This window comes from Geotrypetes seraphini, chromosome 2 (genome assembly GCF_902459505.1).
Source record: "Geotrypetes seraphini chromosome 2, aGeoSer1.1, whole genome shotgun sequence".
NCBI lineage: Eukaryota > Metazoa > Chordata > Amphibia > Gymnophiona > Dermophiidae > Geotrypetes > Geotrypetes seraphini.
This window is the reverse complement of record NC_047085.1, coordinates 400743436-400770701: the sequence shown is the minus strand read 5'-3', so window position 1 is coordinate 400770701 and position 27266 is coordinate 400743436. Positions and strand designations below refer to the sequence as shown.

The 27266-nt window shown below is 41.6% G+C and overlaps 1 protein-coding gene and 1 long non-coding RNA gene across 3 annotated transcripts in view; one reads left to right on the top strand and one right to left on the bottom strand.

Moving 5' to 3' along the window:
• The window catches only part of LOC117354090, a 185289-nt gene extending 166398 nt beyond the window's left edge, over window positions 1-18891 (bottom strand). For both annotated transcript variants that reach the window (XR_004538113.1, XR_004538112.1), the window contains exons 1-2: window positions 18801-18891; window positions 14920-15029 (exon numbers count right to left, since the gene is read on the bottom strand). This is a non-coding gene — a long non-coding RNA (uncharacterized LOC117354090). The remainder of the gene's footprint in view (window positions 1-14919; window positions 15030-18800) is intronic.
• The window catches only part of LOC117354089 (histone deacetylase 4-like), a 369845-nt gene that overhangs the window by 60480 nt on the left and 282099 nt on the right, over window positions 1-27266 (top strand). The gene's annotated exons all lie outside the window — the stretch shown is intronic.

Here is a 27266-nt window from a genome sequence, read left to right as displayed (position 1 = left end):
CTGGTGGTCCTCCAGGACAGGGTTGGGAACCACTTCTTTAGACCTCAATAGCCCCCTCTTTTACTAAGGCACGGTAGCCGATTTAGCACGCGCTAAACGCTAACGCCTCCATAGAATGTAATGGATGCATTAGCATTTAGCGCACACTAAATTGGCGAGCACGCCTTAGTAAAACGATGCCTTGTTATTTGACATCTTATCCTTGAGAGTGTTTAGTTCTATTTTTAGCTTATTTATTCCTAGATATTACATCTTAATTTGGATTAGCAATGGGAGTTGTAAAAGGCCGATTGAATTTCTTGCTTTGTTGAGATATGTTTTTAGCTTTTTTATGTGGTATACTATGCTGTCATTTCAAATAAGATCATTTTCCTTTATAATTGTAAATTATAAGGTACTGTAGCATGAGCACACCACCATTTGATGAGGAAATAGGGGACACTTTCATAAAGGCAGAAAGTTTTAAGATTTGCATATTTATTTCAACATTTAAGGGCCTTTTCACTAAAATGTATTAAATTTTGCAGTGTTTTTTTGCTTAATGCATAAAATTAATGTGTGGTAGATGCAAATCCTAATGCAGCAATTATTGGGGGTTTATCTGGCTTTCCAATTGCATGCTGTGTGTTAACATTTACATTAGTGTACAGTAGTTAGATTACAGTTAGCGGGGAAGCATGTAGTTCCTCCTATATAGGAACATAAGAATTGCCGCTGCTGGGTCAGACCAGTGGTCCATCGTGCCCATCAGTCCGCTCCAGCGGCAGCTCTTAGGTCAAAGACCAGTGCCCTAACTGAGATTAGCCTTACCTGCGTACGTTCTGGTTCAGCAGGAACTTGTCTAACTTTGTCTTGAATCCCTGGAGGGTGTTTTCCCCTATAACAGCCTCCGGAAGAACGTTCGTTTTCTACCACTCTCTGGGTGAAGAAGAACTTCCTTACGTTCGTACGGATTCTATCCACTAACTGCAAAAAGCATTTCATGCACAGCGACATTCACCACCCATACTCCATCTATTTACCATTTCCAACACCCAATGGCCTTAACATGTGATTTAGTGCACAGTAACTGTCAAAATAATGCAAAACCCATTAATGCTTGCTAAATTGCATATTAAGGCCTGGGTTCTATGAGAAGCGTCTTTTTCATAGGCCGCCTAAAAAACGTCGACCGATTGCATGTGAATCCTGCAACGGTGCCATTTATAGAATTGTGGCTTCGTGAAAGGTAGGCGCCGGAAATGCAGGCCTGGGTTTTCAAGGCCTACATTTCTGATGCCTACCTTTTCAGGTGAATTGTGGCTACAGAGGTGCTTTATTATCTGGCATTAGCCACCCCTACAGTGGCTTTAGGTGGTAGGCACCTGCATTTTTTAAAATGCTATTACTCATTTTTAAACGGTGTTTTCCACTTAAGTAAGGCGCCATTTATAAAACATGGGACAAAGTGCCTAACTTTTTTGTTGAGTTAATAATTGTTTTTATTTCTGCATCATAGGATATTTTTAGGCATTTGTGTACAACAGCACTGGAATCCATACATCATTGTAAACCACTATGCTCTTTTGGGGGCCCATTTAGAAAGTCACGGTAGCGATTTTCCCATGGCACATGCACCAGAGCCTATTCAATTCCTATGAGCTTCAGTGCATTTGCTATGGGAGAATTGCTACTATTGCTTTGTAAAAGGGGTCCTTGATTAGTTAAACAGTATATTAACCCCCCCCCCCTTTTTTTACAAACCGTAACGTGATTTTTAGCGCCGGTCGTGGAAGTAACAGCTCCGATGCTCATAGAATGCCAATGAATGTTGGAGCTCTTATCGCCGTGACCGGCGCTAAAAACCATGTTACGGTTTTGTAAAAAAGGGGGGGGGGGTGTAAAGTTTTAATAAACATAAACACAATGAACACAAACATTGGAATGCATGTGTGTTCCACAGCCAGTGGATTATAATTTTTGTAAAATCTTGTTTGGCTTCTGTGCTTTGTGACAATTACATAGTATGTTATTGCCTAGATACTGTTTCTGCTACTACTATTATTTCTATAGCACTACCAGATGGACGCAGCGCTGTACAGAGTCACAAAGGAGACAGTCCCTGCTCGAAAGATCTTACAATCTAAACCAGACATGGTCAAACTACGGCCCGCGGGCCATATCTGGCCCGTGTAGTTTTTAATCGGGCCTGCCGAATTTGTCTACATTTTATTATTAAATGATAGAGAATGACACGCTGGCTGTTACTTTTCTTTCTACGAGCAGCCGGAGCCTTGAAGTCGCGTGTGACTGCTGGAAAGTCCTCCTCTGACCCAACCGGAAACAGGAAGTTGCGTCAGAGGAGAGCAATGACAATTGTACAGAATATTGTTTCTTTTTATACTTCAATAAAATAAGTTCTATCTCGAGTCCTCAGTACGACAAAATGGATCCAAGATTAGAACTGAGTGTCTTACTGAGGACTTGAGATAGATTAAAAAGTAAATTTAATTCATTGATCTAAGTATTATTTTGGTTTTGATATACAAGCTATATTGTCTTAATCTATCTTTGTGTACAAGTGCTGAATGCTTGGTATATTTTTTGAAATTATAAAGGAAAAAATAAAGCTCAGTATAAAACTATTTGAGGCTTGTGTGGATGGGATCAGATGGTTTGCAGGGATGGGAACAGAGCTTGCGGAGATGGGACAGGTCCGTCCCCTCTGTCAAATTTAAGAACCCATTGTGGCCTATGAGTCAAAAAGTTTGCACACCCCTGATCTAAACAGACAAGACAGACAAACAGGATGTCAGGGTGGGGATACAGTTAGGGGGATGGATAATCTGCTAGCTAGGGTGGTGAGCAGAGGGCAGAGGGGAGTAGGGTTATGGACAGAAGGCTAAATCAAAAAAAGTGGGTTTTCAGTCTGCTTTTAAACAAGGGGTAAGGGGTGTGATAGATTAACTCAGGTACCAGCTCCCAGCCATTTCCTGACTTCAATCCTTTCATCTAGCTGCACCCTATGTCTGGAATAAATTACCTGAGTTTGTCCATCAAGCCCCTTCCCTTCCCTTGTTTAAAAGCAGACTGAAAACCCACCTTTTTGATATATCTTTCAATCCCTAACCCTACTCCTCTGCCCTCCAACCCAGCCCGCTGATTACCCGTTCCCCTTACCTGTATCCATGACATCCTGTTTGTCTGGTCTTGTAAGCTCTTTTGAGCAGGGACTGTTTTCTTACTCTTTGGGACTGTGCAGCACTGTGTGCATCTGGTAGCACTATAGAAATAATAAATAATAGTGTAGTAGTAGTAGTTTATTCCAGGCTTACAGGGCTGTTAGATGAAAGGAATGAAGTCTGGAATTGGCTGGGAGCAGGTATAAATTTTGCCATTGATTTCAGGGGGTTTCTGAAATGAGGAGTGCACATGTTTACTGTAACCTCACCCCTTAGTCCGACCTGGACCACACCACCTTGCAATATACACATATTCATAATTAGGATGTGCATATCCCGGCTTGCTAAAATTGGATTTAGACACATATCTACTATGCACATCTAAATGTTGGTTTATGCGTGTTCATAGTAGTTTCACCGATAACCCTCCTTTATTCCTTAATAACCACCAGACTAACGTATTCTAAGATTATTTACTCCATTCTCCATCAACCTCTCATCCAATATCTCCAAACTGTTCAAAACCTAGGTATCTGGGTTCTCTCTCAAGTGAATAAATTTGATCACACACACACCCCTCTCCTTAAACAGTGCCACTAACTCCCAATTTAGTATCACATCCACTTTGCCATTGTTGCACTGACTCACAAATATCTGCTCTCCAGTATTCCTCTGTACCTTGCCTCTTTAATCATCTCCTACATCCCTTCAAAAACGCTATGTTCACTTAATGACTGTTGCCTACATATTCCCCCTGTGTCCCATTCATGCATTCCATTGCCTTTCACTGCACTGTGAAATGCTCTTCCAGCCTCTCTCCAACCTGAACCATCTATCAAGAAAGTTAAAATTGCTCTTAAAAGTCATCCATTTAGCACTGCTTTTGGAAGCCAGGCTGACGCTGCATTGGAGCGCCAGGACACCTGAACTCCTGCCTGCATTTTCTCTCCTGTTCAAATATAATCACTTTGACCTTTACTGCTTTTCCCCCCTTTCTTCTATCTTACCGTATTCTCATTTGAATGGAATTCCTTTCCTTTTCTAATTCTAGTTCAAAGAAGAGCAACCAAAATGATAAAGTGGATGGAACTTCTCTTATATGAGGAAAGGCGAAAGGCTTGTCAGCTTGGAAAAGAGATATGATTGAGGTTTACAAAATGGTGAATCATGAGGAACGAGTAAAAGTGAATCGATTTTTCACTCTTTCAAAAATTGCAAAGTCTAGGGGATACTCGTTGAAGTTACCAGAAATATCTTTAAAACAAATAGGAGGAAATATTTTTTCACTCAAAGAATAATTACGCTCTGGAACTCATTGCCGGAGGATGTTGTAACAGTGCTTAGCGTAGCTGGGTTTAAAAAAGGTTTAGACAAGTTCCTGGAGGAAAAATTCTTAGTTTGGTGTTGAAACAGACATGGGGGGGGGGAAAGCCACTGCTTGCCCTGGGATCTGTAACATGGAATGTTGCTACTATTTGGGTATCTGCCAGGACTTGTAACCTGGATTGGCCACTTTTGGAAAAAGGAAACTGGGATAGATGGACCATTGTTCTGACCCAGTATGGGCATTCTTATGTTCTTATATGGCTATGAGATTCGAGTTCTCATCGAAGAAGTGTTGTTAGGCTACAATTAGACATCCCAGAAATCAAATTATTGATTTGTTTTGTCCTCCATCGTTTCTATATGGAGTGACTTAACATCCTCTTGATACTTTTGAGAGTGAAGATCTTCCGTTCATAGTCTTGTGGAAGTTGTGTTTGTTTAATAGACAGTAATATGAGGACAAAAATTCATCCCCCCCATTTCATCCCCGCAATCAAAGATATTTTCCTGCCTGCGATCTTAGGGGGGGCGTTGGGGGGTCCGGCAGGAGGAGTTGGGCACCCTCTTGCCGGTGATCTTCGGGGGGCTGTTGGGAGGGTCTGGGGAGGGGGTTGGGCATGTTAAACCCGATTCTGTAACCAGCGTCTGCAACATGGACATCAGTTACAGAATTGGGTTAACTTTGGGCAGATGTAGGCCCGATTCTGTATAGGATGCCCGGGATCGGCATCCTATACAGAATCTGGGCCTAAATGTTTTGACGCTGCTCCAGTGCTTATATAATTTCTGTGAGCTTTGGAGCAGTGTCAGAGCAGCATTGGAGCATTTAGGGGGTCTTTTACTAAGGCACGCTAGCCGATTTAGCACGTGCTAAATCAGTTAGCACGCCTTAGTAAAAGACCCCTTTAGTGATTGAAACTAGAGAATGACACGGGGATAAAATTTTCCCTGTCCCCGCAGGAACTAATTTTCCCTTCCCATCCCAATGATTTCTTTTCCTTTCCCTGCCCCATTCCTGCAAACTCTGTCCTCACCTGAACAATCCTCAAACACTTTTAAAATCATAAGTGTTCAAGATTTGTGCAGTTAAGGCTGAGCTTACAGGAAAGCTTACAGGGACAGCGATAAAACTTGCAAGGACAGATGGGGAAATTGAGTGCCTGTGGGGACGGAGAAAAATTTGTCCCCGTGTCATTCTTTAATAGAAACCTCTACTGCAACTTAGTAAAAGAGAGCCTAACTTTTTATTTTGATTGAAAGATCATCAAGAAAAGTACAACTTGTGAGGAATGCTGGCTTCTGTATTAAAACACCTCTTCAAAGATCTTCCTGATATCACTGTTACCATTAGTGCCAATAACCTCTAACAATAATTAATGTTGGCAGTATTCCATAAAAAATATTTGGAATGCTCTCAACTATGATGATATATTTAAACATAGTAAAATTTTATTATGTTATATGTGAAGAGAATCATAGGTGCTATGGTAGTTTTTCCTAGTCAGATAAAATATCATTTTATCTCTTTTTCAAAGGTGTGTTAGCGGCTGTCACATGACAAAAGCCCTTTAAATCCCTATGGGCTTTGAGGCAGTTACTGGCTTTGTAAACGAGGGGGGTTAATTTTTTAAATATTTTTGTGAACAACATTCTAGTGCTGTGGCATAGTGAAAGTGTGTGTGTACGGTATGTGTGTGTGTGTGGGGGGGGGGGGCAGGAGAAGTCTATTACATTACATTACATTAGTGATTTCTATTCTGCCTGTGCCTTGCGGTTCTAGGCGGATTACAAATCTGGACATTACCGAGAGAATTGCAAAACAAATATTATTCAGAGAAATTACATAACAGATTATCTAGAGATATTACTTAATAGATTATCTAGGGAAATTGCATAACCGTGATTCATGTACTTTACATGGTGTGGTAGAGGATTCAATTATAAGAATTACATTCAATTATAGGAATTACATTCAATTATGAGAATTATATTTAAGAGAATCAAGTGATAACAGGATGTAGTGGAGAATATCAGTATATGCGGGTTGCAGACGAGAAGTTACCTAACAGTGACGTAAGATGTTTGTTGGATAGTGAGGTAAATGCTTATTTAGGAGTCTGAGTATTTTTGGAGGGAAAGGTTCTAGGAGTTGACTAATGTGATATTCAGGAGAGGGAGAGCTTGTGCGAAAGGGGAGGAGACTAGTTAGTAAGGACATGTTTTTTGAATAGAAATGTTTTGATTTCTTTTCGAAACACTTTGATGTCTGTTGTGTTGATCATTAGTTTGGTGATGGTGGGGTCAATTTTCGCTGCCTGTGTCGCTAGAAAGCTGTCGTATAGTTTCTTACGTCGGGTACCATTATGAGGGGGGAAGGTGAATTGGTTTTGAGTTCTCCTCGATCTGGATGAGTGGTAGCGGTATAGGCGGTTGTTTAGGTAACAGGGGGCTGTTCCGTGGGTTACTTTAAATAGAAGACAATAGAACTTGAATTGAGTTCTAGCTTTTATCGGAAGCCAGTGAGAGTCTACATAGGCGGGGGTGATGTGGTCATATTTGTTGAGACAGTAGATGAGTCTGATGGCTGTGTTCTGAATGGTCTGTAGTTGTTTTATCATGTTGTTTGGGCATGGTAGGTAGAGGCTGTTGCAGTAATCCAAAGTACTGAGTGTGAGGGATTGTACAATGATCTTGTAGTGTTCTTTGGTAAGGAATTTTCTTATTTTTCTTAGGTTTCGCATGGTGAAGAATGCCTTCTGTATGATTTTGTGTATCTGTGTCTGCATAGTGCAGCGTCTGTCTAATTGTATTCCTAGTATTTTGAGAGTGCTTTGTATAGGATATTTGATTGCGTTGACTTCCAGTTCTGTTAGTGATGGTTTTTGTTCCTTCTCTAGTAGTAGGAATTTGGTTTTCTCCGCATTCAGTTTCAGCTTATGGTTCGTCATCCATTTTTCTACGGTTTCCAATGTTGTTTTCAGGCGTCCCTTGGAGATGGGGTCTTGGATGTCAAATGGGAGAATGATGGTTATGTCATCTGCGTAACTGAAGGAAGTTATATTTAGGGCGTCTAGGGCAGTGCCTAAGGAAGCTATGAAGAGGTTGAATAGTATGGGCGATAGTGGGGATCCTTGTGGTACTCCACAGGGGTTTGTCCAGGGTTCGGATAAAAAGTCTTTTGATTTAACTCTATATGATCTTGTTTGAAGGAATCCTTGGAACCAGTTGTGAACTTTACCAGTTATACCTATGGCATCTAGTATCTGGAGAAGTATTGGATGATCTACTAAGTCGAATGCTGCTGAAAGGTCGAGTTGGATGATTAGTAACTTGTTTCCTTTGCTGAGGTGCTGTCTGGCTATATCTAGTAAAGATACCAGTAATGTTTCTGTGCTGTGATTAGCTCTGAAACCAGATTGATTTGGATGCAGAATGTGGTGGTCTTCTAGGTAGTTGGATAGATGTTGTGCTACTAGACCCTCTATGAGTTTGATGTATAGTGGGATAGAAGCGATTGGTCTGTAGTTTGTTGGGTTGTCTATTGGGCCTTTGGGGTCTTTTAGTATGGGAGTGATTATGATTTCGCCAAGTTCCGGAGGGAACTGACCTTCCTTGAGAGTGGTTTGCAACCATAGCGTGAGACAAGCTATGAATTTGGTGGATGCTGAAGCTAGTAGGTAAGGAGGACAGTTGTTCAAATCACAGGAGGATTTGCTGTATTTTTTGTACAGCCGGTCCAGGTCTGACCATTGTGTCGTTGGGAAGTTGGTCCAGGTCCTATCTGCTGAGATTGCTTCGTCATTTGTGGGTTTTATTAGTATCTCTTCTATGATATTTTGAGAATTGTTGAATGTGGCTCTGATTGTGATGATTTTATTTTTGAAGTGTTCTGATAGTTGTGAAGCTGTTGGAGTCTGGGTTCCTTGGGTGGCGAGGAAGGGTTTGGTATCCGTGAGGTTTTTTACAATGCTGAAAAGTTTTTTGGTGTCTGGTTTTTCAGTGCCAATGAGTTTGGAGTAGTAGTCTTTTCGTTTTTCCTTCAGTTTGATTTTGTATTGTTTTATTTGGGATCTCCATTCTGTTTTAATGTGGTCTTGTTTCTGTTTTTTCCATGTCCTTTCTAGTTGTCTGCAAAGCCTCTTTAGGTGTAGGAGTTCGGCGTCGAACCATTTGTCTGATGGTCTGCATATTTTGTTTTTAGTTTTTAGTGGTGCTAGTTTATTTAAAGCGGTCTCACTAATTGTACGCCATGTGTTTATGAATTCCTTGTGGTTGTTTAAGTCTAATGCTGGGTCTACGGTGTCCCAGAAGGTGGTGGGTTCGATTTTCTGTCTGGTCTTGAAGCTGGTTGTGCTTGGAATAGGTTTGATTTGTTATGCACCCAGTTGATGGTGAAGGTGTACTTGTAGTGGTCGGACCATAAGGTTGGATTCCAAGAACCGTTGGTGATGTGGATGTTTTGTGTGTTGAGGTTGGGAGATGTGTAAGCGGCAATGTCGAGTTGATGGCCCTTTTCATGTGTGGGTTCAGGATTGAGTATCTGGTAAGATAGGGTGTTGAGGAATGAAAGAATGTCTGCTACTTGTTTGGAGGTGTGGTCTTCTAGGTGAAGGTTGATGTCTCCTAGGATCAGGTTGTGTGGGGAAGATAAGGAGTTCTGGAAGATAAATTCTTCTAGTTCTTGTTTAGAGGTGTTCCATTTTCCTGGTGTGACATAGCATAGTAGGCAGTTTAGGGTTCCTGTGAGAGAATTGTCAGAGAGTTGGCAGGCAAGAAGGTCTAGGTGCTGGGTGGAGTGCTTGGATAGGACTTTAATGTTGAGGTTGTTTTTTACAATGATTGCTAGTCCTCCTCCTCTTCTGTTTTCTCTGCAAACTAGCTCTAGTTTGTATCCGTTTGGGCAGAATTCAGTAATGCGAGGATCTGAGTCGGAAGTGAGCCAGGTTTCGGCTAGGAAGAGGCAGCCTAAATTATCTTTGATCAACCAGTCTTTGATTAGTTCTGTCTTTGGGCTTATGGATCGTATATTCAAATATGCGCAAGCAATTGATGTGAGTTTAGTGGGATATTGCATAGTGTGAGTATTGATAAGTGTTCTGGATGGTGATTGAGGTTTTTGAGAGCTGGCCTTAGTTTTTGGTGGAGGTCTTTTTCTCTAGGTTGCGGGAATGTTTTCGTGATTGGCTGTTGGACAAGGTATCAGGGTTCTGGGGGTTTGCAGTTTCCTAATGGGTTGAAGCAGTCTGTGTGTTGTTGTGAGGATGGGTATAGAATGAGTGTGGTATCCATCTGTTTTCCATTTATCTATGAGAAGGGAGAGCAGTAGTAGGACTAGGCATAATTTGGTTGTGAGAGTTGCCATGTCTTTTTTTTTTTTTTTTTTTTTATGCGTGGATAAGGGTGTTAGTTCTGGGGTTCTTTGCTCTGTTGGTGTTACCTGTCTTTTTGAATGGCCTTTGTTTGTAAATGGGGCTCGTGTGTGAGTTTTGATTGGAAGTGTGAGTGGGTATTGAGACTTGTTCTTGGTGCTAATATATGTTTAGGCAAGTTAGGGCAGCTGTCTATCAGCACGTTGTCAACCGTTAAGTTTGAGTCTACAGTTAGGTAAAACAAGGTAAATGGAGCAGTTAAATAAAACAGGGTAAACCAACTGTTAAGTGAAATCAGGAGTTGGACTTGAGACTTGTTCTTGGTGCTAAAATATGTTTAAACTGGTTGTGGCAAGAAGTCTATCATTACGTTGTTTATCAACCATTAATTATAAGTCAATAGTACAAATAAGACAGGTAGACCATCAGTTAAATATCGCAATCTATATCAATGTATACCGGCCTTCCTGCAGGCTCTCTGTGCAGGCGAGGCAGCGTGCCGTGGGGCTGGATCAGAGGAGACCCCCGCTGGATTCGGGGGAGGGGCGGACCGCCTCGCGCTCCCCCGCAGGATCGGGCCTCTCCTTTCTTTTCTCCTGCCTCCCTGCAGGCTCTCTGTGCAGGCGAGGCAGCTTGCCGTGGGGCTGGATCAGAGGAGACCCCCGCTGGATTCGGGGGAGGGGCGGACCGCCTCGCGCTCCCCCGCAGGATCGGGCCTCTCCTTTCTTTTCTCCTGCCTCCCTGCAGAATGCATTAAAAAGTTTCTTGAAAAGTTCATGCCATGTTTTCAAATGTGCATTTTAGAATAATACCGCAATATAGGCGGGTGAATAAGAAAATAACTTAGAGGGATTACTAGATTCTCCTCCAGCAAGAAAACAAAGGAAAAGGAAGCAAGTCAGTCATTTATAATCCTATTGCAAGATCATTTATCATTAACTGTAGGAAAAGAAGTACAGTAGTTAAAAGTGTTGGAACAGTGCTAGTATCAAGAAAATTCTGCAAATGTAATGGATCTGAAAATACATAAATATTACCCTGATACCTCACAAAATGTTTACAGAAAAAGTGTTGCATCTAGGAACCTCTCCTGCCCAGTTAACATAATATTAGCAGCATTTTGTAACTGACTATGGTTTCTTCCTTGAATCATTAATTATCACAGACAAGAATTTGCACCATGACTGTAGCATCTAAATAACAAACCATGCACCCAAAGCTGGAGTATGAACTACTTTTGGAAACCTAGTGATGGAAGTCTTACTCTTTCCGATGCTGTTCTCCTTCTCTCTCTAATGCTAAAATGGATTATCGGGGGCTTTTACTGATCGCAGTAGCAGCCACCAAGAAACCTATAGAAACATGATAGCAGATAAAGGCCAAAGGGCCCATCCAGTCTGCCCATACGCAGCATCCACTATCTCCTCCTCTCCTTAAGATCCCACATGCCTGTGCCATGCTTTCTTGAATTCAGACACAGCCTTTGTCTCCACCATCTCTTAATTCTGAGCATTATTTTGCCACTGTAGCTGAAAATAGTGTTATCTTATTTCGTTAAGTGCCAATTTGCAGAAACAAAATTCTATGTTTTGACATTATTTCAGATCATTGATTGAACCATATCTGCGTCATTCTCTTCGTTGGGCTGAGAACTTTTCAGCACCCCTTCGTACAGTAGGTACAGAATAACATCTGACTTACAAAGTAAAAACATAATGGAAAGAAGGAAGGAACATTCTGATGTTATGCATTTTGGTATGTTTTCTTTGTATTATGATGCTGTTGTGATAAGTGTGGATTATCTATCTTAACAATAATTGGCATTCTTTTCTAATTTTAACTTTGCGATTGTACACTGCTTTTTTAAAAAATTTAAATACTCATATAATTCTTAATTTTCTTGTCTTTGCACTCACTTGGTGGACAGTTTTGGGCAACATTCTGTCACTCCCTTTTCTGTATATTGTATTTATTTTCAGTTCTATGATAACTATTATATTGTAAGCTGCTCTGAAGAAATTTCAATGGTCAGTATATCGAGAGTCATTAAACTTGAAACCTGAATAAACATAAGCATCTTTAGTGGACAGAAAAAGTGACTGAAGTAGAAAAAACTGTAACATAAGGACTTTTTGAAACAAAATCTGACAAAGGTACCTATCGATATAGAGGAGTGGAAGAAATTGCCAGAGATGGATGTAAACGAGGTTTTGTGGTACATGTTCTACTGGGCTGGTTGATGTTCAAAAGAAGGCACTGCATGAAAGCACCATTGCCAGAGACCTAATACGAAGCAGTGCTTCAGTTTCTTCTGCCCAAACTATACAAAGGTTTCATTTCAAACACAAAACTTGTTTTTCATTATTGAAGTGTTCAATTCCCCTCCTTCACAGTCACTGTAATAGATGATACAACGGGAAAGAAGATGATATTCTCGCCTTATACCTTGGAGATTTCTGCTTCCATCTGGATTGTTCATTTGCTGCTCTATCTCTTATGACAACTACTGATGCCTTCAGTGACTCATCACTCTTCTCTGACCCCATAAATACTTGTGGTCACTGGTCACATCACAGATTTACCCGAAGCTGTCTGTTTCTGCAGGATCTCACAATATCTTCGCCTCTTTCTGTCCATCACTGTGATGTTTTAAATGTTGTCATTACGTTCTACCACTCGTTAAACTGCGCCTTGACAATTTACCATCTTAACTCAGATCTTTGTGTCTTTAGCTGTTTTTCCTGGAGTCCGTAGGTTTTTGTTCTCTGACCCTTTCTTTCTGAATTTACTGTTCTTTCTCCTGATCTAACTGCTTCCACACTTTGCAATGTCCTTTCTTCTGCAGTTGATTGAATTTGACTTGCCATTAGCATTATTCCTTGTTTTAAGTCTCCTCAGTCTTGGCTCACACTTGTTTTTAAGCAAGCTTGCAAATGACTCCATTTGGCAAAAAAAAAAAAAGGCAATGAAAATATCCCTCTGCATTAATAATATTCTCTTCCCATTCTTTGAACATCCATTCAAAGTTGAGCAACCTTTCTGTTTCAATCTGTTTCCATCCCAAGCTTCTGCTTTTTGACAATTGTTTCAACTTCCATCCCATTCATAATGGTGTTTCTCCTTTACAACATTTCTTTATTCCAAGACTGAACATATAATATCTACACTAAGGGGGTATTCCATAAAAGGTGCTTAATGATATGTGCCTAAAGTTAGGAGTCTAACTTAATTAGTAAATTGGCATCAATTATGAGCTTTAACAAGCTCAATTGGGTAATAGGCGCCTATTTTCTTAGGTGTGAATCTAGAAAAGTTAGGCACCCATCACATGGCGCCTAGCAGCCTAACTCCAGAGTAGGTGTGTTTATGAGCGGAGAAGGACTTAGGGCTCCTTTTACAAAGGTGCGTTAGGGCCTTAATGTGCAGAATAGCGCACGCTACAATGCCGCACTAGCCGCTACCGCCTCCTCTTGAGCAGGCAGTAGTTTTTCATATCGCGTGTGCTAATCCGGTGCGTGCGCTACAAACCCTATCACACTTTGTAAATAGAGCCCTTAGGCACCACTAAGTGTGGCTTTCTAAAGGACTTCGGTACCCACAATGTAAAGGTTTAAAACCCTGGCCTACATTACAGGCTCCTAAGTTTTAAGTTAGACACAATTTTGTATTAGGCACCTAAGTATGATTGACAAGAAATAGGCATCTATCTTTTTAGATGCCATTTACAGAATGTCTCCCTTACTATCTAACAACTTGCCCTTTATTATCCATATTCGTAAATCTCCACCTTTGCACCCATTTTCCACTTTGTGCTACTCTCTCCCTCTGAATTTATCAATAAGCTCAGATGAGTTTGTACCATAATCTAGCAGCAAGGCCTATCAACTAGAGGAATAGAAATATTCGATGCATAAAGAAAGGAATGGCCAATAGGAAAAAGGAGGTAATAATCTTCTTTGTAAGTCAATAGTGAGACCTCATTTGAAGTCCTGTGTACAATTCTGGAGGCCACACCTTTAGAAGGATAAAATCTAGATGGAGTTGATTCAGAAAGTGGTTACTAAATGGTCAGTGTCTTCAGCATATAGCATATTGGGACAGACTTACTTTGGGGAAAAAAGGATGAGAGAATATAATTAGCATTTAGGGCCCCTTTTACAATCCATGGTAGTGACATAGGCAATGGAACACTTTTTCATTTGGGGGGCCCAAAGGCTCCGCCCTAGCCCCAGTAGGATGCAGTGCCATGACCTCTCTCTCCAGCTCCCGACTCCCCCACCTAACTTCCCCAGTTGCTGTCATTTTAAATCTTCCAGCAGCTACCGCACCACATCAACAAGAAGCCTGCCCCGGAAGTCTTCATTCTACACGATGCACGATGGCTGATGGAAGATTTTAAATTACAGCAGCCAGGAGGAGGTGGGTAGGAGGAATAGAGCCATAACTGACTCTGACTGCAATTTTTGGGGAGGCCATGACCCATGTGGCCTCACCTGTTCCGATATCTATGGGTAGTGATCCCCACTTGGCAAATGCAACTAAGCCCATTCAATTTCTATGGGCTTTGTTGAATTTTCCATGCAGGGAATTGCTACCGTGGTTTTGTAAAAGGGGCCACTGTTTATTGATGATCCATAACAACAATTAGATAACAGTTATCCAAACAAGAATTAATCCCCAGATTAAATATAGTCCAAGAACAAAGGCAAACTGTTATGGAACCTTCAAAAGAAGACACACTGTCCTGATCTTTTTGTTCTGTGCTCCCCACCCCCAACTCTTCACATCCTCCTTTCTTTTTCCCTTATCCTCTGTTTCTACCTTCTCTCTAACTGACTTGTCTCAACTTTCATTTATATTTTGGGTATGTTTCCCAGGATTTAGATCTTTAAACTCCTTCCATATTTCACAATATACAGTAGTTTCCATTTTCGTCTCACCTATAAAATACTCCTTCTAACCTTCAGAACAAAAAACTCCAACCAACCAGCCTTCATTGACAAACTTCTAATCCGTTATGCATTCTCCAGGGCATTTCGATCCAATAACCAAAATCTACTTACCATTCCATCGATACGTGAACTTTTCTACGACACTACTCGCAAATCCATTTTCTCGGGCACTGCACCATCTCTGTGGAATGCCCTCTCATTGGATCTCCGACCAGAAAACTCTAGAAAAATTTAAAACTAAATTCAAGACTTTTCTTTTTAAAGATGCCTATACTCTCTAATCCCCGCTCTCTCAAATAATTCTCTTACAACTCTCCAAAGTAATTTGGAAAATCAAAATGCTTCTTTTGAAACGAGCTCTAACCTAATGTATTTCCCCTTCTCTACTTGCCTCCCTTTTATTTTTATCTTGTCTCGTGTACGTCAGTTTGATTCTGCCCCCATACTTTTTAACTCTAGATATGATATATCTTTTATTTTGACATTTTATTTTTAAATCTCATTTTATTGTAAACCATTTAGATACCCTTCTGGTAAGTGGTATATCAAAAATAAAGAAACTTGAAACTCTGAAGTAATGAATTCATCCATCTCATACTGTATATCATCCATTGTCATGTTGCACTCAAAGGTGCCTGAGAGCCCATCCAGGATTGACAATTAGTCTACCTAAATAGTAATATGCACTGTAGTAATATGCTCTGGTGTCCCTATCCTCTTCAAAGCCCCCCTTTCTCTTAATAATAAGATTCCATAGGTTCAACAAATTGAATGCTGTATTGTAACTCACTTTCTGAGTCTTCATCTATAAAGACTGCAACTTGGGGTATGCAAAAAAAGAATGTTCACATATATTTGGCATTGTCATTAATTTCCCTTTTTGTTTTGTGATGCATGCTCTGTACAATATTCTATACTGTATTTCCTGAAAATACTGTATTAGTACAGAAACCACAGCTTCCAAATCTGGTTTCAAACACTATGGGGCTCATAATCGAAAGAGAAAAACATCCAAAAACCGGCCTAAGTCGGCACTTTGTCAAAATACGTCCAAGTGTCGATAATAAAAACGGGTTTTGGATGTATTTATAAACGACCTAGGCCTTCATAGTGCCCGTGAATGACCAGAGCTAAATGGGGCATTTCAGGAGAAGTGTCGAGGGCGGGAGTTGGGTGGGACGTGGGTGGCTTAGAAAGTTATACAGCACAGGATCGACGGAACTTGGACGTTGTGACATAGATAATTTAAAACATAGTCTAAGTCACAAAAAACACCTAAATTGCAAACACATAATACAGACACTGCAAACACATAATACAGACCCCCCACATAATACTCCAATGATCACCGACCCCCCTCCCCATAAAAATATTAATCACAACTTGAAAATTGTGCCTCCAGAACATCATCACCTGGTAGCCTGGCATAGGAAAGCCTAGTCGTGCTTCACAGAGGCGTCTTAAGCCATCATGAGGGGTGGGTTAGGGACCCATGGAGAGGAGGACCCATGCCCATAAGCCCCTGTAATCACTGCATTGATATTGAAACATGTGCACTCCCCTATACACCCCCAAAACCCTTTTGTACTGGCATATAAGTGGCTCCTGCAGCCATAAGAGCTATTGGGGTGGTAGATAAGTGAGTCTAGGGGATTCTGGAGGTAGTTTGGGGGGGCTCACCATGACTTATAAAGGAGCTGTATTGAGATGATGACATGGCACCCTTTTTGTGAAGTTCACAGCAGTGCCCTGTAAGGTACCCCACTATTTAGGTGTCAATTCTGGGTGTTTAGTTCATCACTTTGCAGACCCCTCCCACGTCCAACAGGGCTTGTTCTAGGCGTTTTTGACTTGGACAAAAATTTGGACGAAAATGTGGTATAAAGATGGACGATTTAGCGGCTTTGGACGATCAGATCGGCGGGATGTACAGTTGGACGATTTTCAAAACGAAAAAAAATTTGGATGTATTTTTAAAAAATGTGTCCTACACTGTTTTTTACTTTCGACGACTTGCTACTTAGATGAAAACGGACTTAGACATTCCTTTCGATTATGCCCTTCCACGCCCCTAATTTCAATTTTCTTTCAACTACTTCTCTGTTCTCATCTGCATATTATTTGCCCAGCTACCATGGTATTATGACTGGGGATTTTTAACACAATAATCAGTAGCGGCCATTTTAAGTGTAGTAAACGTAAGGGGTGACAGTTCTATAAAGGGGCACTCAGATGTAGATGCCCCAATGGAGCACTGGAAGCACCTGTTTTGAAACAACTTCTCAATACCTGGATTTTGTTATAAATACTAGCATAAACCTGCTTTACTATGCCTAAATGTAAATGTGCCCCTTTATGTTACGAGGGGATGCTGAAAAGTTATAATGTGGAGTTGTCATGAGTCAAATGCATCTAGGAAATGAGCACAAGTAAAGGGAAACTAAGCCATTGTGACATCACCGATGAGGTTGGCTCTTACGCATTGGTGGAATGAGGCATTATGACATCACAATACGAGAGGCCACTGAAAAGTTCACAGCCCAACCAAAAAGAGAATGATGTGGAGCCATGAAACTTATAAGTTATTCCACACTTTTCATGACATTTTTCATTTCAAGGATATGAAAAGAAATGAAAAGTGCCAAGAAAAGTGTGGAATAACTTGTAAGTGTGGAATAACTTTTCAACGGCCCCTCATAGGTCAATGGCAGATGTAAAATGGCACACATAAGCAAGACATGCAACTTATAGAATACTGGGAGATATACTAGTGTCTCACTCATGCTCTGTCCATGTGTATGACCCCTTGCACTTATGCACTACAGCACTTCAATGCTCCCTTATAGAATAGTTCCTAGGATGCTAATGCATGTAAGTGTCATTTAACCCTGTATTTACATGCACCAAATGCAGGTGCACATTTGTAGAATTGCTCTTTAAGATGTGTGTGTGTTAGTGCTTGTGTTAAACTTAAGGAATATACTGTTTATTAAATTTGTACCCTTTTTTCTAGGGGAGCAGTCTAATGGTTAGTGCAGTGGCCTGAGAACCTGGGGAACTGGGCTCGATTCCCACTGCAGCACCTTGTGACTCTGGGCAAGTCACTTAATGCTTCATTGCCCCAGGTACAAAATAAGCACCTGTATATACTGTAATACTGTATGTAAACCACTTTGATTATAAGCACAGAAAGATGGTATATCAAATCCTAACCCCAGTCTCTTTTCCTTTTCCTTTCTGTGAGAAAACCTGATAGCTGACTTTTTAATTCCAAAAATTCAACTGATATACTGAGGCAGTGAAGAACTAAGTGCCAAAATAGTCAAACAATTTGAAATTAGATTATATCCACAGCACACTTATTCTGGTTCAATGAGAAGCATCCAGATTTGATCCTTTACAGCAAGGCTGAATGATTCATCCAACCCCAATTTAAATTGTTTCTGATTTGAAACAACATTTGAGGATTATGCTGTACCCTGTAAAACAGCCACATGTTCTTCTCCGGAGCAGGTTCAGACTATACCTGAACCACAGCTCTGCAGCCTGGCTCTTTTATGATTAATTTAATTTAGAATATTTATATATTTTTTAGAAATAGTTGGTCCATTCAATATGAATTTAAAAAACAAAACATTAGGAAAAGGAATTGATATACTGACTTTCTGTAGTTAAAATCAAACAGGTTTACATATTGATATACTAAGTAGTGGCATAGTAAGTGGGGGGAGAGGAGTCCACCCTGGGTGCCACCTTGGTGAGGGTGCCGGCACCCCTTCGCCTCTCTGCCCCCTGCTCCTTTCCATTCCTCCCCCTGCTGTATGCGTGTCTTCACTTTCCTCCCCACCGTACCTCTATTTCTGCTGGTTCAAACAGCAGCTCAAACCTGCTGCTCATGTCAGTATCGGTTCTCCCTCTGATGTCATTTCCGGGTCCCACCATGCCTAGGGCCCAAAACGATGAGGGGGTCCCGCTGAAAGAGGATGACTCACCTTTCTGGCAACGAGCCCCCCTCCCGGCAGCAACCGCAATACAGCCGGATCTATTACTGGAAGGTCTCGCGATGACTGCTTCTGCCGGTCCATCCCCCTCCGACATCACTTCTTCCGGAGCAAGTAAGTAACGTCGGAGGGGGATGGACCGGCAGAAGCAGTCATCGCGAGACCTTCCAGTAACAGATCTGGCTGTATTGCGGTTGCTGCCGGGAGGGGGGCTTTGCCGTCAGCTTTTATAATGCTGCTTTTGGGCAAAGAAGCTCAGAGGGCAGAGCCAACAGCAATGTTTGAAGGGAGAGAAAGGAGCATGGAAGGGTGGTGGAGGAAGAGAAAGTGGGCAGGGTGGTATGGAAGGATGGTGGGGCAGCGTGGTATGGAAGGGTGGTGGAGGGAGATAAAGGAGGCAGATGCTGATGGAATTGTGTAGAGGGAAAGGGAAGGATACTGGATGGAATTGGGTTGGAGGGAAAGAAAGGGGGCTGATGCTGATGGAAGTGAGGGGAAGGGAGAGGAGAGAGTGAAATGCTAGACCATGGGGGTGTGGGAGAGGGAAGGGAAGAAGAGAGGAGAGAGATGCCAGACCACTGGAGGAGGGAATGGAAGAAGATGGATGCCAAACCAATGAGGGTGAAGGGAAAGATGGAAGGGAGAGGCATACAGTTTCTGGAAGTGGCACAGAAGGACAAAAGATGAAAGGAAGATATTGACAAGAAGATGAGGAGAGTAGAAACAAGACAAAGGTAGAAAAAATAATTCTATTTATTTATTTATTTATTTTTTGCTTTAGGGGACATGCATCGCTGTTTCTGTGGTGATTTTACTTAACCTATGTCTATTTTATTTCCCCTTTTACAAAACTGTAGAGCATTTTTTTTAGCACTGGCCGTGGCTAAAAACTATACTACAGTTTTGTAAAAGGGGGGAGAGGTTAGTTTGTGATTACATATTCCATACTAGGTGAAGGTGTTTTCTGTGACCTGTTTGTATGAAAGACATGGTTTTCTGATAGCGTTGACCAGCCTTGTTTGGCGAAATGCATCAGGCATGGTTCTTGGGAGCACCTTGAATTAATCTGATTTGAATCTCCTTCTGTGGTGGACTGCTTGCCTTGTTGTTTCGTTGCAAGTTAACATACATGGAGTGGAACATACTAGAGGAGTTACAGATTTGGTTGTTTATACATACATATGGGTTACAGTTGGTTGATGTAGAGTGAGGCAGTAGAGACGCGTTGTAAAATTGGTTATTAATGTAGACTTATATTTTGGATAGTATTACTGCTTTACAAATATTTGAACACTTTCATATATGCATGGAAAGGGTTCAGAGTTAAATTCCTGGGTAAGTAGGTGGGAAGGGAAAGAAGGGGGATTTGTTCAGAGATGTTTGGGGGTTGCATAGAAGAAAAACTGTGCACTGGCATACTAATCTTTGTTTGTTTTGAATTTTTTTTAAAAAAAGAAATTACAAGTGGAAATAAAGAAGTAAAGAAGAAAACAGATAAATGGGGATGGGACATGGGCGATGCATGGGCGGGACATGGGCAGGGCATGGGCAGGTTAGGGGCGGGGCAGGGCCAGGGGGGCCTAGCGTACTTGTGTGCCTAGGGGCCCTCGAATAATTAATCCTGCCCTGGGTCCCACACCTAGGAAGTGACTTCAGAGGGAGAGTCGATGCTGGTACGAGCAGCAGGTTGGAGTTGCTACGCCAGAGAAATTAAAAGAGGAATGGGTAGGAAAGGGGGCAGGGAAGGAGCAGGGGGAGCGGAGAAGAGGGTAGGGAGGGGCACCTCTCACTCTCGCCACTCACTCTTGCCACTGTGTACCTGGGGCAATGGAGGGTCAAGTGATTTACCCAGAGTCACAAGGAGCTGCACTGAGAATCAAACCCAGCTTGCCTAGTTCTCAGGCTGCTGCACTAACCATTAGGCCTAATCCTCCACTTTTATTAGGGGGCAATAATATAAATTGAAAATCATTAAAAACTAATACAGTATAAAAATAATCAAAATCAGAATGCACATAGAATTAAAATGAAAATAACGAAAGAAGACCACCATCAAACCCAAAGAAGAAATCTGCGGCAGTATAAAGAGTTGTTACAAGGCCAACAGAATTGGAGTTGTTTGGCTGTTATGCTGTAGTCCTTCTTTTCATTACTAATATGTTTTTTTTCTAATGAATAGAAAACTATAGTATTTTTGTATCTATAATGCAATGCTATAAAATGACAATGCTTTCTAAGGTAGGGTAGGGAGATATTTTGTTAGTGTGACTGTGTCTTATTAAAAAAAAAAAGAATCAACAGAAGGTCAACGTCTATGGTAAATAGACACATGAATCAGCAGCCCTGTGTTAAATTCAGTAGAGAAGACTTCAGTGTGATTTTCATAACTGTGATGCCTCAGCCTGCTTAGGAATGAGAATTTCATGAAAAGCAAGGTAGGTTAGTAAGAGTGTGGACATCATTGTAGAAGGAGCATCTATTTTCAGATGCCTTCATGGAGGCTCTCTATAAAGGAAAAATAACCCCCACAACTTTTCTTTATATAATACTAGTGTAACAGGTCAAATACTCACTTATATTTTAGGAATAATCACTTGTAACAGCCATAAAAATGGTTTGAATGCTTGTACCTAGATTGTTAAAGAATGTGTAGGATGAAAATGGCAAGTTACCTATATGGTGTACTGTACTGTACAGCTACTCTATACGACTAGGCTTTGTGAAGGTGCACTCAGATTTTGTGACTCCTGATGCAGGTTCCAGTTGCCGAAATATGGTCCCATGTTGGGTTCTTGACAAGGTGCATGATTGAGTTTTCTAATAAATCTTGGATAAACAACTGATTTGGCTCTCCTCTGACTTCTGTTCTTAGCCCGTTGTTGGTTGCTGTATGTAAGTTCTAACATTTTGGAAACTATGAAGGCAATTCTAAAATGGGGTTGACTGCATTTAGGCCTCCCAGTAAAGCGGGATACAAGCCTATTCTGCATACACACTTGGGTGCCCATTTATAATATTCTGTAAAATGGCCTTCTAAATGTCTATCTTGTCTGTGGCCTGCTCATGCTCTGCTTCCTTGCAAATGTATGCTAAACTATTTGAGCGGCTATTTGTAAAATATTGTTTATACACCCAATTCCTACCCCCTCACTTTCCCCCCTTTCCCCCTCCACTTACTTGCCCTCCCCTACAACCCTTTTCTTCTGCAACATTCCCCTCATGAATTTGTAATTCGCTGAATGTCCAGCCTTCTTTCGATGTTTAGAAGTCGACTGACTGGCGGTATAGAAAAATAAAGTTGTTACTATTATTATTAAATAACATTTTTGTGGGTGAGTGTCTGCTTAGGTGCCTAAGAGATATGTCTACTAAAATGTACTAGTAAATGGGCTATGGACCAGATTCTATAAAAGGTGCCTAAGTGCTCCTACATTGTAGGCACTGCTCAGTGCAGTTGTCAATCAACTGCTAGGCACCGCTTATAAAATGCCACTTAGCAGCGTCTAGGTTTCGCAAGAGTCCTAGAGGTAGGGACCGGAATTTTAGGCCAGGTTTTACTTAGCCTAATTTACAAGCACCTAACTTGGACACCTAGTGACATCTAAGATAACCTATTTTCTGCCCTTAACAATGCCTTATTTTCAGGTAGGCGTCATTAGGGGTTGGGGGTGCCTCCACTTAGACATCACTAGGTATCCTAAGAATGTATCACAAAATTCTTAATTGTTTATTTAAAAATTTTTTTTGATTGACTGAAAACTGGCGTGGTCAATTACCGTACCAATTAAGCCAATTTTTTTTTTAAGTTGAGCGTAGATTTTGAAGTTAGGCGTCGCTAGGCGTCCTCAATTAGGCATCCTATACAGAATCTGGTCTGTAGTGCTTACTATAGCAGGAAGCCCATTTCTAGTGCACCCAGGAAACAGAGCAATTTCCATTCCAGGTAGTCCCCAAGTTACAGACGCCTGACTTAAGTACGACTTGAACTTAAGAACGCGATTGCAGCTTCATTTGATTTCGCTGAGCAGTATTTCTCCTGCAGCAGATTCAGGAATGATGCATGGCCACATTACGAACAGTGTGTGGTTGTGCATGTAATACCTTAAAGGGAACACTGGTATGGGCAGTTGGCCCCTTTGCCAGCTGGGAGCAGAGGTAAGCAGTAAGAATCTTAAAATCTACAAGTTCTGAGTTACGTACAAATCCGACTTAAGAACAGCTTAAAAAACGCAATTCGTTCTTAACCCGGGGAATGCCTGTATTTCATTACGTCATGTGCTAATGTTTGCATTAACATGAGATAATCAGATTGCGTATCCACACACATTTTACTCCCGTGACATGCTCCCTTCGGAATATAAATAACAAACAATAAATACCACACACTTAGCAAGTGCACCAAGTTACTTACTGAAAAATGCTTTAACATGCATTGTGATGAGCATTTTCATGCATGCTAAGTGCACATTAGGGCACAACACTCTTTAGGAGACATACACCTAAATGTCAGTGTTCTGTACATTGAGATGAATGGAGGGGCACTGCTGTGAACTTCACATAAAGGGTGCCATATAAATATCTCACCAGAACTCCCTTATAGATTATGGTGAGCCCCTAAAACACCCCCAAACCCACTATACCCACCTGTCTACAACCCCAATAGCCCTTATGGTTGCAGGTGGCATATGGTCCTCCTCTTCCTCCTTGACTACTCTGATGTGCAAATTCAGCAATTCATCTCTTAAAAATTCTTAAATAATTGTGTTAAATATATTCAATGAAGTCAGATATCAAATTTTAAATATCAAGGCCACTTATCTTATTGTTTTGGCACTGATTCTGACAGACTTTTTCAGAGAATCATTTCAAAAGGTCAAGACTGGAAACATACCAGTCCACCTATTACATTGTAGTCATAAGTGCAATTCAAAATGACACCAGCTTTTGGATCTCAAAAAGCACCATTGCTTACATGACCGTTGCTACCGTGCAACAAATAATGGTGTCTTGGTAGCAGTGTTCAGAACACTTGATAGCAGTGGTAGCAGAGCTCAGAACAGTTTATATGAATTTATTTAGATACTTAAGCATTTTTTTTTCCTGTCTGTCCTGCTGGGATCACAGTTTATCTGGGGCAATAGGGGAGGGGGGAGGGGTAAGTGACTTGCCCAGGATCACAAGGAGCAGTGTGGGCTTGAACCCACAATCTCAGTGTGCTGAGGTTGAAGCTTTAACCACTGTGCCACACTCTCTCCCTAGGTGTGTTTTTACAGAATAGTGCTCATCTGGAAAATTGTCATTTATATACACATGTACACAACATAAGCATTCTTGCTTCTTTAATCTAGGTGACTCTATATAGAATTACCCCCTTAAAGTTTCTCCTCATGTTGTTGACATTCCTGGCATACTGTAGTCACTTTGATAACATTAATGGGGGAGGGATACAGGACAACAAAAACAGACCTAGAAATGGTAGGGTTACCAAACATTTGAATTTACCCGGACATGTCCTCTTTATAGAGGACTGTCCAGGTGTCTGCACGGCTTTCTTTTCTGTCTGGGAGAAAGTGTCTAGAGCCCTAACCTGTCTGCCCTGTTCCCCCCCCACCACCACCACCATCACTGCCAGCTCTGCTGAAATTGAATCTCTGGGCCGGCCAGCAGTAGCAGCGAGGTGAGCCTGCCTACATGGGAACAGGAAGTCACTCAAGAGAGGCGGCCTCTGGAGTTGGCCGACGGCAACAGGTTCATCTCACTGCTGCTTCCAGCCAGCCAGGTGCAGCCCTATAATGAGGCCAACTGCGGAGGCCTCAGGCAACACTCTTCTGGGAGTGGTATCCAGCCGCACACCAGCCTTCCTGCTCATCTGCTATATCTATCGCAATCCTTCCCTGGCATCTTTCCTTACATTACCCCACCCCTTCAGCAGGGATCTCCCCTCTTCCTTTCTCAACCTCCCTCCCGATTCTACATTTAATTGTTCTAAAGGTTGGCGATTCATACACACTGCACGTCTGAAGGTGTCCTGCCCTCTTTGGCATAACTTCCTGTTTCCGCTGGGGTGTGTCGAAATAGAGAGAAGATGGCCGGCCTCAGATGGGCAGCGTGTGTGAATTGCCAACCTTTGGAACAATTAAAAGTAGAATCGGAAGGGGGGGGGGTGTGCCCTCTCATCTTTTGCCTGAGGCAGATTACCTTGGGCCGCTCCTGTGGCTGGCCCAAAGATTAAATTTCAGTGAAGAGGTAGGTGGAGGACAGGTGAGAGAGAGAAGCACCATCCCGTGGGGCTGGGGGAAGGAGAGAGAAAGAGAAAAACAGAAGCATCCACGGGAGGGAAAGGGAGAGAGAGAGAGAGAACCCGCATGGGAGGGGGTTGGAAAGAGAGAGAGATGGAGGGAGGGAGAAGCATCCATGGGGGGTTTGGAAGGAAGGCAACAGAGAAGCATTAAAAGGGTACAGAAGATGGGAAGGGAGACTAAGGAATCAGGTAAAAAGTGGGGTGGAATAGGAATGAGACTGGTGAATGGTAGGGGAGGGGCAGGGATGGGGTGAGACTAGTGGTATGCAGGCCAGGGGTAGTGTGGGGCAGGGGCAAGGTAATATATCCCTTTTTTGACCACTAATATGGTAACCCTGAGAAAATAGAACCCCCTCCCTCCAAATATGTTGCAGGTCAAGTCCAGTCATCTTTTATCTTTGACTTATCATTTATATTAATGTTTGTATCTGTCTATCAGTCAGTAGATAAGTCAAAATTTGCACTGCCACTACATAGAGAAATGTTTGGCACTTAATATGAATAATGGAAAAAAATGTAGATCAAAAGAATAGCTTTTCCACATATATACCCAGCAAAGACTGCTTAATTCATGAAACTATATCTGTAGCAAATTTATTGATATTTCCTCTTTTCCCAAATTCCGTTTCTCTTTGAATTTACCTGGAAACACTCAGTACGTCACTCACCATCATTCCCAGACACTGCATGTAATAAAGAATTATCTGGGTGCTTCCAGCAGACCATGTATACTGAGGACTTCTTTGAGCTGAGATGCCTAATGCAATTACCCACAACCCCCACAACTCAATGAAAGTTATAGGCTATTACAGTATATCTTAATGTTACTTCAACAGCCTCTATGATCTCATTAAATCTCAGAGTCTAAGATAAGATGGATGCCATGCTGAGATTCAAGGAAGTAATGATTGTACCTAAAATGTTAGCCTTTTTCAGACCATACCGCTTCAAATGCAGTACAGTCATTAAGCTATAATTGCATCAGAAACAATGCACGTGTTCTGCTAGTTTATAAACTGCCGATTTCAGAAGTATGGAAAAGTATAAAAAGATTTCCAAAGGCCCCATTGTAATGCTATTTCCAAAAGCATTCCCTGACAAACCAAATAAATTACTGCATGCATTGGACCTTTGAGGCTTGGGGCAAAGAATGGAAAAATTATTTACAAAAGCTTGAAAATATTTAATCACTAGAGGCAGGGGGGCAACAGTGTTTTAATTAGCAGGTCCTCGGGCCATTGGCTGGCTGCAGGCTTTCTCAGGCAACCACACAAACACACTGAATAACTGTTTGCCAGCCTTAGGTTAAGGCCTGAGATGAAACAGATAAGATAATTGGCTGTAATGAAATCCAGAAGGCCTTGGCTTTCTTGTTTGAGCTTGGATTTGGAAAGTGCTGTGGAAGTGAGGCTTAATTCAAACCAGCCCTGAACTAGGCCCTTTTCTCAGTGACTTTGATATTGTTTGAAGTTCTAAAAGTGTTCGCCACACCACTAGCCTGCTGGGCTGGGCCTCCTCCCTCCCCTCCCCCATCCCCCCCCCCCCTCCGGTCACCTTAATTACTGAGCTTTATTGCTGACTTTACTGCACAGGAAAGGAGCCATTATATGTTCCATCAACATCAGCTCTTCTCAGATTGGAGGAAAGGGCAGGGTGAAAGGCCAGTGTAGGAAGGCAACAACTTCACTTTGAGGTAGTCAGATCATTTACCAGTGTTGCATTTCACTGGATGGTGCATACATTCTTAACACAGAAGCTCAATTTCAATTTTTATTATTTTTTTTTTTTACAACCCATTACTTCTGAAAATATTTGTTTGTGCTTTTTATCTGTGGACAGGACCTGTGTACATAAAGGTGAATTACTGCAATTTGCAACAAGTTTCCAATTAATCATCCACAGCATATTTATTCTTAACATCATGCAATAATTAGAAATTATTAGTGGTTTTGTTTTGATGTGTAAACTGAGTGAGAAAATATTTTCTAAGGCAAAAGAAAAGATCTGGGCCCCCTTTTTATGAAGCTACGCTAGGCTTTTTTATCGCTGGCTGCGGCGGTATTAGCTCCAATGCTCATAGGAGCTTTAACTGCCGCAGCTGGCAATAAAAAAGCCTAAAGCGGCTTCATAAAAGGGGAGAGGGGGAGGGGGATTTG